The sequence below is a fragment of the Chrysemys picta genome, chromosome 2 (assembly GCF_011386835.1).
Source record: "Chrysemys picta bellii isolate R12L10 chromosome 2, ASM1138683v2, whole genome shotgun sequence".
Classification (NCBI taxonomy): domain Eukaryota; kingdom Metazoa; phylum Chordata; order Testudines; family Emydidae; genus Chrysemys; species Chrysemys picta.
In genome coordinates this window covers 200663975-200683017 of record NC_088792.1, presented here as the reverse complement: position 1 = coordinate 200683017, position 19043 = coordinate 200663975, and the positions used below count along the sequence as shown (strand labels likewise).

The 19043-nt window shown below is 40.8% G+C and overlaps 1 protein-coding gene across 11 annotated transcripts in view; it reads left to right on the top strand.

The window, feature by feature from the left end:
- The window catches only part of LDLRAD4 (low density lipoprotein receptor class A domain containing 4), a 419045-nt gene that overhangs the window by 147617 nt on the left and 252385 nt on the right, over positions 1 to 19043 (top strand). For 4 of the 11 annotated variants that reach the window (XM_065585209.1, XM_065585206.1, XM_065585207.1 and 1 more), the window contains one exon: positions 1338 to 1400. The exons of 6 other annotated variants lie outside the window; for them this stretch is intronic. The gene's annotated coding sequence lies outside the window, so the exon portion shown is untranslated. Of the gene's footprint in view, positions 1 to 1337; positions 1401 to 7962; positions 8055 to 19043 lie in introns of those variants that run through there. One more of the 11 variants, XM_065585210.1, reaches the window with a different exon arrangement.

Genomic DNA, 19043 nt, shown 5'->3' with positions numbered 1-19043 from the left:
ACTGGCAGCTGATGGCACAGGGGGAGGGGGAAGCTAAGACTTGCTGGGCAAGGAGGTTCAGACTGGGAACCAGTGAGGTGGAGAAAGGAGTTGGGGAGAGGGAAGACAAATCTGTTGAGGAGCCAGGGTGTGGGACTGGGCTGGCTATTGGTATAGAATTAAAAAAATCACACCCCTAAGTAACATTGCTATACTGACAATAGTTTCTAGTGTAGAGCTGGCCTCAATCTGTGTGTGTATCTCTTCCCCTCTGTATTTGTGGAGGTATATATACAGAAGAAGTCATAGTTGTTTTATTTGTTATTTTAATTTAGCTGATTTAATTTTTTTTAAAGGATGGCTTGCGATGAACATGCATTTAATAAAAGGGGGAGAAACTAAGTTTCCTGTTTGCTCCTGCTCCTGGGTGGAGGCTTACTCCAGTTGTGAACACTAGTAACATCCGTATAAAATGCTAGTATATTGCTCAAGTGCTTCAGCATGTTTGAATTAAAATCTTGTCATTGTTTACCAAGATCTTTTTAAAGTGCTATTTTGTGGCTAATACCATGCAGCTGAGTAATAGAGGAAAAAGAAAATATTTGTAAGAGACTTCTAGCTGGAAACTTGAGTTGAACTGCATATCCTATACTGTTTGGAAAGCTGTGATTCGTTGGTACTTTTCCAAAATGATAGTGTTACTGAAAATAATTAGCCGTGTTTCTCCTCAACTTCCAGATGAATTTGGTTTGGTAAATTTGGTAAAAATTCACTTGACTGTGTGTTGAGTTAGCAGTGTGTGGAATTTATTTTCTCTTCTCTGTACTTAAAAAAAAAAAAAAAAAAAAGCATCTGCACTTCAGTCTTGCCGTGAAAGTAGGCCCCAGCCCTACGAGTTCCACTGGGCTTAGGGTGAATCCCAGAGCGCATTCCTTGCGAGTTCAGGGCTTTTGACATGTTGGAAGTAATTTTGTTTTGGAATTGTAAAGTTATAAGTGCTTAAAAACTGCATATTACAAATACAGAAGATGTGAATTTACACTACGCTATTCTACAGAAGTCCAGATAGAGACAAAAAGGGGCAGTATGGTCTAGTGGATGATAAAGCACGGGACTGGGACTGGTTTCTATTTGGGGCTCTGCCACCTGCATGCTGGGTGAGCTTGAGCAACAAACCTCCCCTTCTGTGCCTCAGTTTCTCCATCTGTAAAATGGGAATAATGATACTGACCTCCTTTGTAAAGTGCTCTGAGATAGATAGAATGGAAAAGAATTGGGTGGTATTAGTATACTACACTTCTTTTACACATTTCTCACTGAAATAAACATATTCATTTATTGTATTTTTTTTAAACTAGGAAATGAATTACAAAGAACTCGCTTATGGATTGTTATGTTTTTGGACTCTTAGAATACAAAAGGCAAGTGGTTTAGAATTATATTCCGTACAGTAACTGAGACTTGATTGCATTGCACATATAAATTAAGTCATTGACACTATATATATATTATTAAAAATCCTACATGTGCGCAAATGGGCTGAGCTGTAGTGTCTGCGGGAACCAAAACCTTTGAGGTTACTAAATATTGTGTTTAAAATCTCAGTCTTCATCATTACATTAACTCAGGGTTTTGTACTGGCTGTGACCATGAACACAAGACTTTCAGTGGTATTGCTGCTGACATGGGAAGTGAAGCACCCGAAAAGAAGTCTTAATAGTGGGAATAACCACTGAGAGCAGTCATTTTAGCAAGGTGTAGTTGGCTCAAAGTACACTTAATCCGAATCTAAATGTAAAGTGCTGCTGCTCGGTGTGATGTCCGCAGCAGGAATCAAACCCAGATCTCTAGTTTTAAAAGTTAGAGCCTCTACTGCCTGAGCTAGAAGACCTATCTCTGTTATCTAAACGCCAGAGGAAGACTCATAAACCTCTCTGTGTGCCCAGTCACTGGAGAGGGACAGAGAGACATACTGCATAAGTGTGCAATATGTGATGAAATGCTAAACTTTATTACAGTGGTCTCCAAAGTGGGTTGCGCAAGAGGATCTTTGGGGGTGCGCGGCAGGAGGAGCGCATTTTTTGTTTGTTTGTTTTTGCTTTCTCAGTTCGGGCTGGAGTCCGAGCGGCTTTCTTTTTTTTCTTTTGGTTCGGCAGTTTGGGTGGGAGTCCGAGTGGCTTGCTTTTTTTTTTTGCTTCGGCAAAAATGGTAGAGCTGGCGCAGCAGGGGGTGCGTGCTCAAAATTTTTTTACTGATAGGGGTGCGCGATCAAAAAAGTTTGGAGACCACTGCTCTATTATACTGTTCAGCAGGTAGGTTGCACTGTGTGTAAAGTGCCTTATTTAAATGAATCGTAGACATACCTGGAAGAGCATTAAAGGATCTTATGATGAACACATCTGGTGTGTATGAGCAGGCACTGTAGCTAGTCAGTGTCTGGTACAGAAGCATGACATGGTGTCAGGAGTAAACTTAGAATAGAAACAGAAGGAAAACAGTAACAAAGGTTGCAGACCGAAGGAACTTCAACATGTTATTCTTCAGTGTCCCAGAGGACTTCAACTTTGATAAATCTTCCCAATGGACAGACTGGAAGCAGTATTTTGCAAGATTTCAAATTGAAAACGAATTCCAGAAAGTAACTGGAAATATACAGATATTTTCCCTAATTTATGCTTTGGCTAGGACCCTACTAAATTCACAGTCCATTTTGGTCAATTTCATGGTCATAGGATTTTAAAAATAGTAAATTTCATATATTTAAATCTGAAATTTCACTGTGTTGTAACTGTAGGGGTCCTGACCCAAAAGGGGATTGTTGGGGGTTTCAAGATTATTGTAGGGGCATCGCGGTATTGCCACCCTTATTTCTGTGCTGCCTTCAGAGCTGTGTGGCCAGAGACCAGAGGCTGCTGGCAGGGAGCCCACCTCTGAAAGCGGGGCTGCCGCCAGCAGCAGTACAGAAGTAAGGATGGCATGGTATGGTACTGCTATCCTTACTTCTGTGTTGCTGCTGGTGGGTCACTGCCTTCAGAGCTGGGTATCTGGCCAGCAGCCACTGCTCTCTGGCCGCTCAGCTCTGAAGACAACACAGAAATAATGGCAACAATACCATGACCCCCCCTAGAATAACCTTGCAACCTCCCCCCACAACCTCCTTTTGGGTTGGGACCCAAGTCTGAGAAGCACTGGCCTGTCCTATAAAATCTTGAGTGTATAGGGTAAAAGTACACAAAAGACCAGATTTCATGGGGGAGACCAGATTTCACAGTCCCTGACACGTTTTTCACAGCCATGAATTTGGTAGGGCCCTAGCTATGGGGAAGCAGGCTGAGCATATCTTTAAATCCTTTGACATTACTGAAGACAGTCACAGAGATGACTCTGAAAGGGTTCTGGCTATGTTTGATGCATACTTCATACATCAGAAATATGTGGTTTATGAAAGAGCATGTTTTCAACAGAGAATTCAAGAATGAGGGAAATGTTGAATGTTTTATAAGAGTTCAGCATACATTGGCTGAAAACTGTGATTTGGGGAATGGAAAATGAGAGACAGGCTGGTTATTGGTTAACTAGATAAAAGCCTTTCAAAGCAGCTACAATTGAAGAGAGATTTAACCCTAGCCAAAGCTTTACAGATAGCAAAAGAGTCAGAATTAGTCAAGGAACAGAACAAAAGCAGGGGACACTTGAAAACCTAAAACTAGCTTAGCAGCTATAAACAGACATGAGTGTTAAAAGTCATTATTGTAAAACCCCTGAGACAAGCAGAGAGAACTAGAAGGAACAAATTCTAGCCTACGTGCACAAGGAAAAAGTCATATCCCAAGAAATTATGTATCTCCAGCCAAAGGCGCACAGTGTAATATATGTATGAAATATGGCCATTTTGCAACCGTTTCCCACACCAAAGAAGTCAGGGAGTTGACTCATATAACAGACAATCAAGAGCCATTGTTTCTGGGATATATCACTTGTGATGATATAGAGCCTGCTTGGAGAGTGAAAATGAATATTCATGGAAAGACTATTGACTTTAAAACTGACTCAGGAGCTGACATCACAGGCATCTCCGAAGGGACTTACAATCATCTTTACCCTCCCAGAGCTGAAGTCACCTGACACAGCTCTGACTAGCGCTGGAGGTATTCTAAACTGCCAGTTCACCACAGAAACAATGTGCAAAGACAAAAGCTATGCATTCATAGTGTATGTGTTCAAAGGATCACAGACCCACAGCCTTCTCAGCCACAGTGTGGCAACCATGATGGGCGTAGTGGAAGAACTCAGTGGAATATTTGGTGAAACTGGACTTATGAAAGGAGTTCCAGTATAAATAATCTTAAGAAAAGATGCTGAACCATAAGTGTGCATACACCTTGCAGGATTCCTTTTCCATTACTTCATAAAGTGGAAACTACGTTAAAAAAAGAATGGAGGAAACTAGCATAATGGGGAAAAATCTCTAAGCCCACAGCATGGTGTAATCTAATGGTGCCAATTATAAAGAAAAATAGAAAAATCCAAATCTGTGTGGCTCTTTAGACTTAATGAAGCTGTTGTGAAAGAAAAATATATTCACCCAACAAGGATAACAGACCACAATTCACTGCAGCAGAATTTAAGTCATTCTGAACAAAATGTGATTTTGATCATATTACTAGCAGCCCACATTACCCATAAGGGAATGGAGAGGCTGAGAAAGCTGTAGACTGCTAAGAAAATCCTATGGCAGGAAAATGCATTCCTTTCTCTTCTGAATTACAGATCAACACCAATAACGGCTATTACATATAGTCCAGGACAACTCCTGATGGGAAGACAACTCAGAATTACTGTTCCAACTTTGGAAAAGAACCTATTTCCAAAGTGGTGAGACATGAAGAGAGCAGCCAGATTGGATAAAAGGGCTAATAGCTTATGAACACTTTTTACAATAGACATCACTCAATGAGAGAATTGCAAGGTCTAGAACCTGGTGACGATGTTCATGTCAAACTGGATGAAGAAAAGGATGAACAACTCCTGCTGTCATAAAGAAAAAGAATTCATATGTGATTGAGACTGACAGGGGAAAGCTCAACAGAAGCTGTCGACATCTACAGTTTGTTACTCTGAAAGAACAATCAACAGACCAAACCCTACAGATGGCAGACACAGAACAAGAAGAAGAAGATTAAAGGATTCCAAACCAACCACAGTCAGTTGTTGCAACTAATGGACAGCCAGATGATCAAGTTGTTACACATTCAGGTCGTGTAATTAGAAAACCAGTATGATTCAGAGACACTTAACAGACTGATCCGTACCGAACTTCAAAGACAGTGTGATAGTGTAAATATTGTATATGGTTGGAATGTAGAATTAAAGGGGGAGATGTTTTATACTATTCATCTACTAGGTGGCACTGCGTGTGTACAATATATTATTTAAACAAACCTCAGACACACCTGGCAGAGCATTAAATCACCTCATTATGAACACATCTGGTGGGTATAAGCATGCTCCATGACCAGTCCATATCTGGTACAGGAACCTGATAGGTTACAGTAAAAAAATGTTGTTTGGAGATATTTAGTACTTCCTGATTTTTCTTTTAAGTTGTTTTGTTTTGCCAGTTTAAAAAAACTTGAAGGTTCAGCAAAAAGCAGTGGGAGAGAGACTGAAAAGTATCAAAATGAAATCCCTAGATAGGCAGTAAGGGTCAGATTCTGGCATGGTTATTCGCATTGAGTAGTAATTTACTCCTGTAAAAAAAATTAACTATTAACAGAATAAGATTAAATTTTTTAATGAATGCAGTCAGACTCCTGCACCCACAGTGCACTGCCTTAGTTCTAGCAACATGGCTCTGCTATTGAGCCTCCTTCACTAGAAGAGCTAATAAGAAAGACCAGGATATCACTGGGAGGACTGGTTACATGATGTATAGAATCATAGGACTGGAAGGGACCTTGAGAGGTCATCTAGTCCAGTCCCCTGCACTCATGGCAGGACTAAGTATTATCTAGACAAGGGGTCCCCAACACGGTGCCCGTTGGTGCCATGGTGCCCGCTGGGGCGTCTAAGTGCACCCGTGTACTGGCTGGCGGACAAGCATCTGCTGAAATGCCGCCGACAAGCAGCGTCATCCAGAGGCATCGCCGCCGATTTTCGGCAGCATTTCGGCGGCGACGCCTCTGGATGATGCTACTTGTCGGCGGTGATGCCTATTGACGCTGCTGCGTGTCGGTGGAATTTCGGCAGATGCTCGTCCGCTGCCACGGTCCTCCATGGCTCATCATCTGGCGCCCGCCAGATGAAAAAGATTGGGGACCACTGATCTAGCCCATCTCTGACAGGTGCTTGTCTAATCTGCTCTTAAAAATCTCCAATGATGGAGATTCCACAACTTCCCTTGCAATCTATTCCAGTGCTTAATCACCCTGACAGGAAGTTTTTCCTAATGTCCAACCTAAATCTCCCTTGCTGCAATTTAAGCCCATTGCTTCTTGTCCTATCCTTAGAGGTAAAGAAAAACCATTTTTCTCCCTCCTCCTTGTAACAACCTTTTACATACTTGAAAACTGTTATCATGTCCCCCCTCAATCTTCTCTTTTCCAGACTAAACAAACCAATTTTTTTCAATCTTCCCTCATACATCATGTTTTCTAGACATTTAATAATTTTTGTCGCTCTTCTCTGGATTCTCCAATTTATCCACATCCTTCCTGAAATGTGGCACCCAGATCTGGACACAGTACTTCAGTTGAGGCCTAGTCAGCATGAAGAAGAGAGGAAGAATTGCTTCTCGTTTCTTGCTTACAACACTCCTGCTAATACATCTCAGAATGATGTTCGCTTTTTTTGCAACAGCGTTACACTGTGGACTCATATTTAGCTTTGGTCCACTATGACCCCCAGATCCCTTTTTGCAGTATTCCTTCCTAGGCAGTCATTTCACATTTTGTATGTGTGCAATTGATTTGGTGCTTCCTAAATGGAGTTCTTTGCATTTGTCCTTATTGAATTTCATCCTATTTACTTCAGATCATTTCTCCAGTTTGTCCAGATCATTTTGAATTTTAATCGTATCCTCCAAAACACTTTCAATCCCTCCTAGCTTGGTATCGTCCTCAAACTTTATAAGTGTACTCTCTATGCCATTATCTAAATCACTGATGAAGATATTGAACAGACCCATACCCAGAATTAGGGTGACCAGACAGCAAATGTGAAAAATCGGGACAGGGGTGGGAGGTAATAGGAGCCTATATAAGAAAAAGACCCCAAAATTGGGACTGTCCCTATAAAATCAGGACATCTGGTCACCCTACCCAGAACAGATCCCTGCGGGACCCCACTTGTTATGCCCGTCCAGCATGACTATGAACCACTGATAACTGCTCTCTGGGAACGGTTTTCCAACCAGTTTTGCACCCATCTTATAGTAGCTCCATCGAGATTGCATTTCCCTAGTTTGTTTATGAGAAGGTCATGCAAGACCATATCAAAGGCTTTACTAAAATCAAGATATACCATGTCTACTGGTTCCCCCCCCCCCCCCCCCATCCACAAGGCTTGTTACCCTGTCAAAGAAAGCTATGAGGTTGGTTTGACATGATTTGTTTTTGACAAATCCATGCTGACTGTCACTTATCACCTTATTATCTTCTAGGTGTTTGCAAATTGATTGCTTAATTATTTGCTTCATTATCTTTCTGGGTACAGAAGTTAAGCTGACTGGTCTGTATGATGATTTGCAGTTTTTCTCCAGCATTCCCTTTATTTAATTTCTGTGGTAAATCGTGCCAATATATAACTCTGTCTTGTTAATGCTCTGTGTAGCAGAGGGAACTCTCCTACATCAGTCTCAGTGCACCTTGGGGGAATGGTTTGCATTGTCAGGGACTTCAGCTCTATGATGCAGGTTAATGCAGCTGGGATGTTTCCTTCTTTCTCTTGTGTTTCCTGTAACTAGATTTGTCTCTTGCAGTGAGAAATACTAAAATAGGGCTCAGTGGCATTCACTGGTCCCCTGCTGTCTGCACAGAAGAAGAACCCCATTTACTTGAAACGTTTTCATATTGCAGGTTAGTAAAGGAGAAGATAGCCTTCCCTTTTCTCTCATGTGTTTGTCCTTCGTTGTTTTATCAATAAGTCAAACTTCCTTCCACCCTCAGTAGCTATGAGCTTAGTGACACAGAGGGCAGTGACTCTTTGTTAGAAAAACATTCCACAATATCTGAAGGTTATTTACTGAAGGCCACTAAGTCAAACTTCTGTTGAACTTGACACTTAAATTGGGTGAAAAAACAGTAACTATGCCCACAGTAAATATATCTGTGCATTATGATTGATGATAGGTAAATGGCCATGTAATACAAAGATACTCTATTGCTGAATGAAGGAGCTAGTGGTTTTTGTGTGTGAATATCATCAGTTTCTTCTAACCCATGGTTGCAGTGTTTCTGTTTGTAACTCTGACTCTTCAATTATGTAGCTATCCAGAAATTACGTTTGTGTGGGCCCATCCTACTGAAACCTGCATATCTGCTTCCTTTGCTGGAGAACAAACAGCAGACTTTTTCCAGGTTACCAGTTAGGCTGGGTATGTGGACCATACATGCAACTTGTGGACATATAAAAGTAAACATAATGTAGTAATCCTGATGAGGACAAAAAGAAACACAAACCAGAGACATGGTTGTCAGTTATCCATAAATTTATGGACAATTGTAGAAGAAAAGAGAGCAAGGAACTGCACATCTAAAAGAAACAAAATAGCCTAATTCCTGACCATAAAAATAGTAATTTTAGACCCTTTTCTGCAAAATGTATTTTCCCTCTTGTGGCCTTTAATGAATTGATAAGAGAAAGTATTGTTAAAGCTGAACTGCTATCATACTTATTTTAAACAAAAGTGATATGCTATTCGCAATGCTTTAATTTTAAAATAATACACATGAGCACGGAAACAAGTATATCAGAATGGTTTTAGAGGATGACATAGGTATTATTTATTAATATATTATTTATTAATGAAAAGTTATCAATAAAAAAATTGGATGTCAAAAAATAAAAATATCCAGGTGGTTGGTGAATTGTTTGGGATTGCAGTGCTGTTCAAAACCTCTGACTGAACTACATTTGAAAAGAGAGTGTCAGCTTGCTATGTCCTGCTCACCTTCCTTGCATTAGTAGTGCAGAAGAGCTGATTTTAATGGAGTTGTTTGGATGTAACTGAGAACAGAATTTAGTCCCTTGTCTCTATACTATTGCTTTACATAAACAAATATGTTACACACCAAATTGTCTGCTGAGACCAGAAAAAGCGCTAGTCTCTTTGGTTTTGGTATATTAAGTGACTCTGAATTAGGGCAGAATACTCTGTGCTGCTTGCTGAGAAAAAGGGTTTTACCTGATTATCTTTGGATATTGTTTCCACTGCCCCACTCGCCTACTATATTTGTGTTTTGCGTGTGTGGAATTTTGTTGTTGTCAGATATTGTTTCTGAGATGCCGAGAGGTAAAGGGGAGCATTTATGACTGTTAGCAGCAGCAGGAATGACTCCCTGTGGAAGAGCCTGCCGGACATGGGAGAACAATATGGTTGATCTATACTTTAAAAAAAAAGAGTGGCATCGGGGTGATTTTTAGAACACAAGACGAGAGAAGTCACTTGGCATTTACAGTAGGATTGGTTCATCTGAGAGCTAAATAAATATCAATGGAAAAGCACTATGGAATTTGACCTAAATTTTAAAAGTGAGTAGTGATTTTGTGTGCCTTGATTTTTGGGGGCACAACATAAAGTGCTTCAAGGAACCTGATTTTCAGAAGTTCTGAGTACCTGCCCTATCAAAATGACACTTTTTAAGGTAGGTCAATTTGGGCACCTACTAATAGTCATTTTTTTTAACCCGTCCTTTTGGTTTTTTTAACATCAGTGTGTTTGGCAGACTGGAGAGGTTTTTATTTTTATTAAATACAAACTTGAATTCCAAGTGTCGAGAAGATATGTGTAGATTCCATTTGTGGCTTAAAACTAGCAGCCATTGCCACTTTAAATTTTGCCTGCCTTTCTGTCTGTCTGATGTTTTACTAATTTGGCCTCCATTACCTGACCACTTCACAATATTGAATGTATAAGGAAGTAGTAGTCTACTAATTTTACAGATGGGGAACAGAGACTAAGTGACTTCTTAAAGGTTATACTGGAGGTTTTCAGCAGAACAGGAAATTGAAGCTGAGTTTCCCGAGCCCTAGGCGGGGGGTGCTTAACCACTGGAGTATCCTTCTTCTTCTCCTTCCTTTTAAAAAGTTAAAATTTGAAGTAAATTTTAGTCAGTAGTTCCCAGGGTGGTAGTTACTGATTCAGGACAGCATTTAAGCAAGTATGACAGGACAGCAATTAAGCAAGTCAATGTAAGTCCCATTGACTTCAGTGCCTACAGTTAAGCACATCCTGGAGTGCTGTCCTGAAAAGGACTGCTTTCCTGAACTGGGGCCTAGATTAGCTAGGACTACAGCAGGGTCCATTTCTGCAGTCCTGACCAGCAGAATACCCATTGACTTGAGTGAAAGCTTTGCTGAATTACTTGTACTAGTTTGACCACTTCCTAGCTGTATAATGCAGGAAATGGTGTTTATTCAAGTAGATGGTCTATCAAGAGAAGAAGGATGGTCTTGTGGTTAAGACACTGAACTGGGACTCAGGAGGAATGCCAGCTTTGGGCATATCAGTTAATCTCTCTGTTCCTTAGTTCCTGGTCTATAAAAATGGAGATGATAATACTTAATTTCTCCCACCATGTTTTTTTTTTTTTTTGCCTATTTGGATTGCAGATTCTTTGGGACGCTGACTTTATTTTATTATATATTGGTGCAGTACCTAGCAAAGCAGGACCTTGATCTCAGTTATGGCTTTTAATGATGATAAACAAGGTTTATATTTTTATTGTGCCATATAAAAACATTATTGCTTAAACCAAATATCAAAACTGATGGACTACAGATCAGCCAACGTGTGGCTTTTTCAGATAGAGAGAGCCCAGGACAATCCTTTAGTAGAGGTTTTTGTGATTTCTTGCAATAAAGATTAGTTCTGGATAAAATGGGTATAATATAATTTATTTGTCTTTGTCAATTTGCTGAAGTGGATTTCTCAAGTAGATGATCAAACATAACCAAGGGTAAATAAATGCAAACCTTCTCTTATGTTACTAGAAGCTTACTCATACAACTCTTATTTTTGGAGGCTGCCACTACTGTATTGCAGGAAGACATAGTTTCCTATGTTATTAACAAACTAGAACTGCATTTACATAGTAATGCATCTAAAATACTAGGAGGCCTTTCCCCTAAGTTCCTTGCACTCCTGAACAGCTGCTGCTCACAACAGATGAACTTTCACAGCACTGATGGATCCAGCCTTCCAGGAAGATCTGAAACTCTATCAGTGTTTCCTCAATATAGAAGGTGCCAGGGTGTGCTCATTAAACGATTTAATACATGGTTAAATCTTTGCTTTTTTCTTTACTAAGGGCCCAGTTATGTAACATGCTAAGTGCCTCTTGAGAGGCGCTGAGCGCCCTCAGTTCCCATCAAAAAGTGAATAGCACGAGTGGGCCTTGTGTTTAACTACAGCAAAGACAGTACCTCATTTCCCTTATGTCTCTGATTTCATCATTGCCTGACCTATTAAACATCAACGTATTTTGTATTACAGCTGACATAAATATAGTGTTCTCATCTGCATCCTGAAAGTATTTTCCAACATGTGCATCTTGTTGTGCCTTTGCAATCAAATCAAGTAATTCTACAGAAGTTAAATGACTTCCTTGGCTGACTCTTCAAGCTAACCTCTGTATTTGCAGAGTCCCATGGGGAGTTAGTCACACAATTCCCATTAAAGTTCTTGGTAGTGTTGGGTGAGTATGGCTGTGTAGCTCTCAAGATTTTAGTTTGAGTTGAGGACACAATCTATGTCTTTAGGTCCCCATAGTTCCCAGAAAAGCTATTGAGCTCAAATGTGTTGCTTTTTTAAAAGAACTTAAATAAAACTTTACTTAGGTTCAGAGACACTCATCTCTATGAACATGCTGTGTGTGTATGTGTGAGAGAGAGAGAAACTTTATCAACACGCATATCATGTGGTCACGTATGTATGGAAATATTGGCTGTTGTAACCAGTTCTGTGGGAGGGGTTCCTTCCAGCTGTGCACTCTCCCCCCATGCACCCAAAAGGCGTTGTCTCATGTTTTGATTATCTGGCAAATGACCACCCCAGGGTCTCCCAGGAGGTTTACGGTTGACATAACTACCATCTGCTGCAAGAAGGAAGCACTGCCAACTTGCCTCTCCTATAAAAGGGTTGTCAGTGGAGAGAGAACAAATGGCTTACAAACTTGTTTTATAGCAAAGGACTAGGGAGGTAATGGAGAAATCAGGAAGGTAATTTGGAACTGGGAGGGAAGAAATTGGGAAGTGTATGAGGTAAAGTATTTGGAAAGGCCATTCATTTTGTAATTTTCTTGGGTCAGCGAGTACACTTTTTTGTGTGGATATTGGAATTAGTGATGAACTAAGTGGCTGAAATATTTAGCTGCTGAGATAGCCCTGGCTAAAGTTACGCATTGTGCAGGTTATTTTTGAGCTGCTGCTTTTGTTGAGATGAAGGGAGGCAGGGAGCAGCACGAATGTAAGGAGCAGCACGGATGTAAGGTGGAGAGGGAGAGGAGAGAAATACTAATTTCTTCTGCCACTTTGCTTCTTTGGGAGCATTCCTGACAACAGCAAAATTTTTCACGTGTGCTGTTCCTCCACTGTGTCCCTCCCAAGAGGCACAGCAGAGTGAAACGAATAGGAATCTGTCAGCTTCACTCTGCTTCTCCTGCTGATGTAGGTGACCAAGTGCTGTGAGCAGGTGCCACACTCCTGATTCTCCTGTGGGGACATGGGGGCAGGAGGAACTAAATTGGAGGTGTAGTAGGATGCAGGATTCTGTAATCTGTGAACCCCTTTGTCTCTAGAAGCTACTACATTTGTAATGTAAGACATCTGAACAGAAGTCAAAACCTGTGGTACATACTTCACAATCTGCTTTTTCTTGCATACAGGTACTCAGCTATTTGTTGGCAACAGAGTACTATGATTTTAGTTTGGCCATTAAATAAGAATTTGGAGAGGCTTTCAGAAGCTGTTCCTAGATGTTAAAATAACAAATTAGATATTGTTAGACACATTCCTAAAATATCACTTTCTTCCATCCACTCTAATTTATGTGCCTGCCAGTCTTCTGCAAATTCAAAAATTGTTCAGACCAAGAGAATTTTGGAAGGGGTTGCTTTTGCCAAAGGTAAATCGAAATTGAATTATGTTGCTATCATGTTTAGTGTTAATTTTGTTGGAAAATAAAACATTTATCTTCTTGATCTCTCTGGGTTCATAGACTAATGTGATTTAGGACTTTTTCCCTTGTAGGCTCTAAGCGATTCACAGATTAAGGCCAGAATGTGACCATCGTGATCATCTATAGAACACAGGGCATAGAATTTCTTCCAGTAATTACTGCATCAAGCCCAATAATTTGTGATTCAGATCACACTGATATTTTTATTTTCAGTGATCATATTTAGGGGAGTAAATATAGAATTGGACAATATTTATTCTTCCCTTGACATCAGACTTTTGGAAATAATAAATTTAGCTACCCTTCCCTCTCCCCACCTCAAATCTAATTGGTTACATTTTTCTTTAGAACGCTGAAAATTTCAAAGAAATGGAAATACTGGATTCCAAAGCTTGATTCCCAGTCCTCAGCATTCTTTGAGAGTACTGTAGAGACTATGTGCTTGACATCGGCCTCTCCTACAAATTGAGGAATGGTGTTGAGCTCCAGAGGATGATGATGATGATTGCACACATTTCTAAAGCTCCCATCATTGGTATTATGTCTCCCTCAGCGAAAAAATGGTGGCCTCCCAGGTTGTATGGAAATGTGAGGCTCTTTAGGATGAAAACCCTGTCACGGGGTCCACTTACCACAGGTGGTGCCTTCTTCTGACCCCTCTGGGAATTAGCTCCTTACAGGTCTGAGTAGGGTGACCAGATAGAAAATGTGAAAAATCGGAACGGGGGTGCGGGGTAATCAGTGCCTATATAAGAAAAAATCCCAAATATTGGGACTGTCCCTATAAAATCGGGACATCTGGTCACCCTAGGTCTGAGCCCCTCTTCTGCTGTTTTCTGCACACTCTGCTGCTGCTCTCTCTCTGGCCCCTCTCTTGCTCTGGGCGCTGTAGCCGCCTCTTTGTGACTTGGCCCTCTGGCCAGGTCACTGTTCGTGTTTCCCCCTTCACGGGGTATCAAAGTCTTTCCTGACAAATGGGCTTGGGCAGTCTTCCCATTTACTTCCCAGCCAGTGCCATTTCTTCAGTGGCTGGTTGGGGAACCCAGGCCCATCCTCTACTCTGGGTGCCAGCTCTGGGGCCCTTTCTTCAGCAGTGAAGATCCATTCCCTCCTGGTCCTTACTGTCCTTCCCTGAGCTTCTTCCGTACCCTGCTCCCCATTTGCCAGCCTCACAACTCCCTCCTCCCAGGGAGTGACTGCAACCTACTCCCTGCAGCCCCTAGCTGCTCTCAGCTTCTGGGCTTTATACAGGCCCTGTCTGTGTCTCCACAGGTAAGCTTTCCCTAATTAGGGCCTTCCTCTCAGCTTTAATTCTCCCAACCTGCAGCCTAATAGGTTAATTGGCCTATCTGGCCTCTATTAAGCCGTTCAGGGTGAGTGTGGGGTGAGCACCCCATCACAGGCCCCAAACCACAATTATTTTGCTTATAAAATGAAAGGAATATGATGTGTAGGGCTGGCCTTGTGGGTGGGTGATGTAGGCAACTGCCAAGTGTACTGTGGTCAAGAGGCAAGGAGTGGGGTAGGCCTGGCGTGCAAGGCTGTAGAAAGGAGCTCACGGCAATAGGCAGGGAGAGGCAGCAGTGCCTGGAGGTGATGGTGGGGGGGGAGTGAGGAGCCTGGGGACTCTGCTGGGGCCAGAGGAATGGGTGGGGATCCCAGGGAGGCAGCGGGGGTCAGGGATGCCAAAATACAAGTTCACCCAGGGCACATTTTTCCCTAAGGTGGCCCTGATTAGGTGTGCTTGCTGGTGTTAGGAGTTGCATAGAATATTGACTGATTTCTGTAGGTAATATCCGTGAATAAATCATTGAAAGGACTACTATAGTTGAAATATTCTCAGCTACATGATTTACCAGCAACTGCTTAATTTGGTATGGGGAGACACTCAAAAAGGATTTGTTTTACAGCATTGCTTATTTCCCAGATGGCTTCTTGGACTCATCAGGTTCACCCAAAAGAAAATAACTGTGATATAAATGACTTTCACCCAAGCAATTTTTTTAAAAAGAACAACTTGGCCCTGTGAATAGCTCCTCTGGCAGCACATGGTTGGAATTTGGGGTGAATCTTGGTCTCTTATTTTCCAAACTTGAAGTGGCTTGGAATGCCACAGCTCATTTTCTTGATAGGGCAGGAAAGAGGACGCTTCATATGTTACTCTAGGAACTTGTCCTTTTCCTTGCCTAGACCCCTTCTCCCACCCCAGCCAACCCAAAAAGAGCATGACTGGATCTGGAGGGAGCTGGTTTTGTCTAGAAGGACAGGTCACCTCAGTGCAGAGCTTTTTGTAATAAAGGGGGGAAATTAGTGATTTCAGAGAACCCTGCTTCCTGAACAAGTTAATGATATCCAAAAGGATATCAAACTGTATGGTGCACATACACCCAATACATACATTAGGAATCATGTTACCCATAGTTGATGTTATCCAGTAGGGTGGAATGCAGCAGCTGTTTAATACTGCGGAGCTGTGCTACGCAATAGTTTAGGACACGTAGTAAAGAGTACCAGAAGCATTTGAAACTGTCTGTGTATTGGGTGGTGAAATTAGATAGGCATAATGTAACCACCTGACATTAAATTCGGTTTGCATACCTTCTCTTGTGAAAAATGTCATGAGACCTTTAATGCCCATAAGTGGTTTTATCTGAAAGGTGGCATTTCCTGAGGCCTGGTACTTCATTAGCGGCATGCTCAGGCACTGGCACAGCACTAGCTCACAAAGAAGAGAAATTTTACATAAGAGCTAGAGAAATAACAAAAGATCACACAGAAAAATACATACCTTACTATCTAACAAAGGAGACTGTGTAACTGGTAAATATTTATGTCAGACTGAGAAATCCCAAGGGAGATTAAAAAATTAAAGACTGCTTTCAGAGACAGAAAAATGTAACCTACAAAACTCTGTGTGATTGCTCAGGAGAATGAAGAAGTAAGCAGGACTACTGTAGACATATATGTATAAACTGCAGGCAGTTAATATACGTTTACATTCTAATAATTTCAGTCACTTCAGCACATCTTTAAAATCCTTTGTGGTATTTTATAAAATATATACCAATCCTTCCAACCAAATCACTACTATAATATAAATATAAGGATATTAAGATATAATGGATATAGGCCTTGATTCAGCAAAGTATTTAAGCATGTGCCTGTCCACTTGAGTAGTGCCACTGGCTTCAGTAGGGTCATTCACATACATGAATTTAGGCAAGTGTTTAAATACCTTGCTGGATCGGGCCCATAGTGCTCTTGAAAGATTGACAGTCGTAGCTTTGTCATCTCTTTATCCATAAAACCCATAAGGCAACCAATGGACAAGCTTTCCTACACTGCTCTGTCAATATGCTTCTGCAGGCACCACAAGGAGTGGGTGTTAGGGTAGTTCAGTCCCTCTGTCCTTAAACTCTCATTGCCCTCTGCTGAAACTACCAACAAGAGAACTGATCCTTGCCCCAGGTTAAATTAAACCACAGCCACGCAATTAATTTCTTACATTTTTCAAAAGTATAAACGTATGGACTTTCACTGTAGCTGTTCCTGTTATCGATTTTAAAAACATCTTAGCTAAGTATTTACCCTTTTTTTAGATATCACGGGCAAATGACTGTCACAGGAGATACTGCCCACAACTCTGATCTTTCTGAGAATACAATCAATTGGCTCTCACTGCATATCTATCACCAAGGGAACAGCACACAGCCAAAGAAACAGACAATACTCAGTGGAATGAAATGGGGGGGGAGGGGTGGAACCCTGCAATATTTACTTTTTAAATATATTTTGAATTAAGATGTTACAAAGATATCAGTATTGGAAAAATATGGTTTCACTTCTTGTTTGAGTATGACCCACTGAGGATTGGCTTTAACAATTGTCCAGTATGTAAATATTATTACAGGATTTAAATCCACTCACTATTTAACCTACTGCTGCCGTTTTTCTCTCTCATTTCCATTTTTTGTTAAACTGGTCTGTTGGTGGTGTTTGCCAAACACCAGCAGAAAAGAAGAAGATAGCAAGGGATAAAGAAGGAGGAGTAGATAAATCTATCATGAGACTCTCTAAATGACTTTACTGTTCTATGCAGTGTGTTGAGCAGTGAAAATATTTTCCATATTCCAAATGTCTTTCTTTGCTCTTCCAATCGGGAACAAATCTAAGCAGAGTGGAGAGGACAGAAGCAAAGGGATATGGTTTCCCTCTTCCCTAGTCAGTGTCGCCTGGGCTTCAATCATGTGAGGCATAAGTAGTTGGAAATCTTTAAAACACAGCAACATATTTTTTAAAACAATGTTTTCTTTTGCTTCTGAGACTAGCATAACAGCACAGTCGTGCAAGTGGAAGCACAAGTAGAAGCAGAATTCCTGTAGGAATTGGAATGGAGATGATGGAGCAAAATATAGTCATTGTATCGTGGACGTGGTTTTGCATCTAATCAATATAATAGAGCTTGAGCCTCATTGAGGCTCCTAGGGGCTATTATAACATTAATAATAACTTGGGATTTACAATAATAGTGATAGTGTCTCTCCAGTTGTTACTGATCTTTTTTTTTTTTTTTTTTAATATTGTCAAACTCCTTTTAGAAAGTCAGTTTAAAATCTATGGGCCAACTAGTATAAATTGGTACAGCTGAGGACCTGGCCTACTGTTTCTAAAAGGAGTTTGATAACTAGGTTCTGGCCTGTGTGTGTGTATTCACAATCATGTATTTAGAAAATAAAGACAAATCCCCTGCTATTTAAATCCAAGTTCAGTTCTTACTAAAATGTTTCCGTGCAATTCTTCCAATGACTATCTCTTAATTGTAAACTGAAGTAAATCACTGACTTACTTTAGTAGCATCAAATATGATATTTTAAAAAATTATAGGAAATTGCCGTTTTGATGGTTGGCGGCCGTATAGGACAAAATGAATTACATTCACCATTTGAAAGCACTGGAAATCTGATTGATCAAAAGAATTTACACCAACTCTGAAACAGAGTTTTCAAATAGTGAATTTGATTTCTAGCACTAATTTTGGCCCTACAGACTGTCAGCACTATGCATGCTTCCCCAAAATGTTTTTTTCAGAGCACCATAATCCTCTTCTGCAGCACCCCTACTAGTTCAGTACTGAGTCTCTTGAGGGAAGCTTATTGTGTACCAGGTGAGATTATGCTCTTGTGATATCAGGATATGTCCCTGAGATATCAGAAGTTTTCTTTACTTGTCGCCTAAGTTAAGATTTAAAGCCAGAGCTCCAATGGTGAAAGTCTAATACACTAGCTGTGCTGCATACAAGTTTTATTATGCTATGTCATACAACTCCATAACCACTCCAACTGAAGAAGTAAGGGATGCTGAACAAGCCGATTTGGAACAATTACTAAACAGCGTTGGTGTCTTGAGTAATTGCATTAATAATGTTGCCCCTTGCCCCTCCTTGTTTGAATATGAGTACTTAGCCAGCCAACCTGCCATCCCTCTTTACCCCTAGGCTGTGTCTTGATGGACAGAAAGGATATGTTTTTCAAATGTGTTGTCTTAACATTTTGAAAAAGCCCATTAAGACTCAGGCTAATCCATTTGCTGGCTATGGTGTCGCCTGGGTGGGGTGGGAGGTCAACTGAGCATTAAGCTAACTCCACTGAGCTAACAGAACAAACAGACC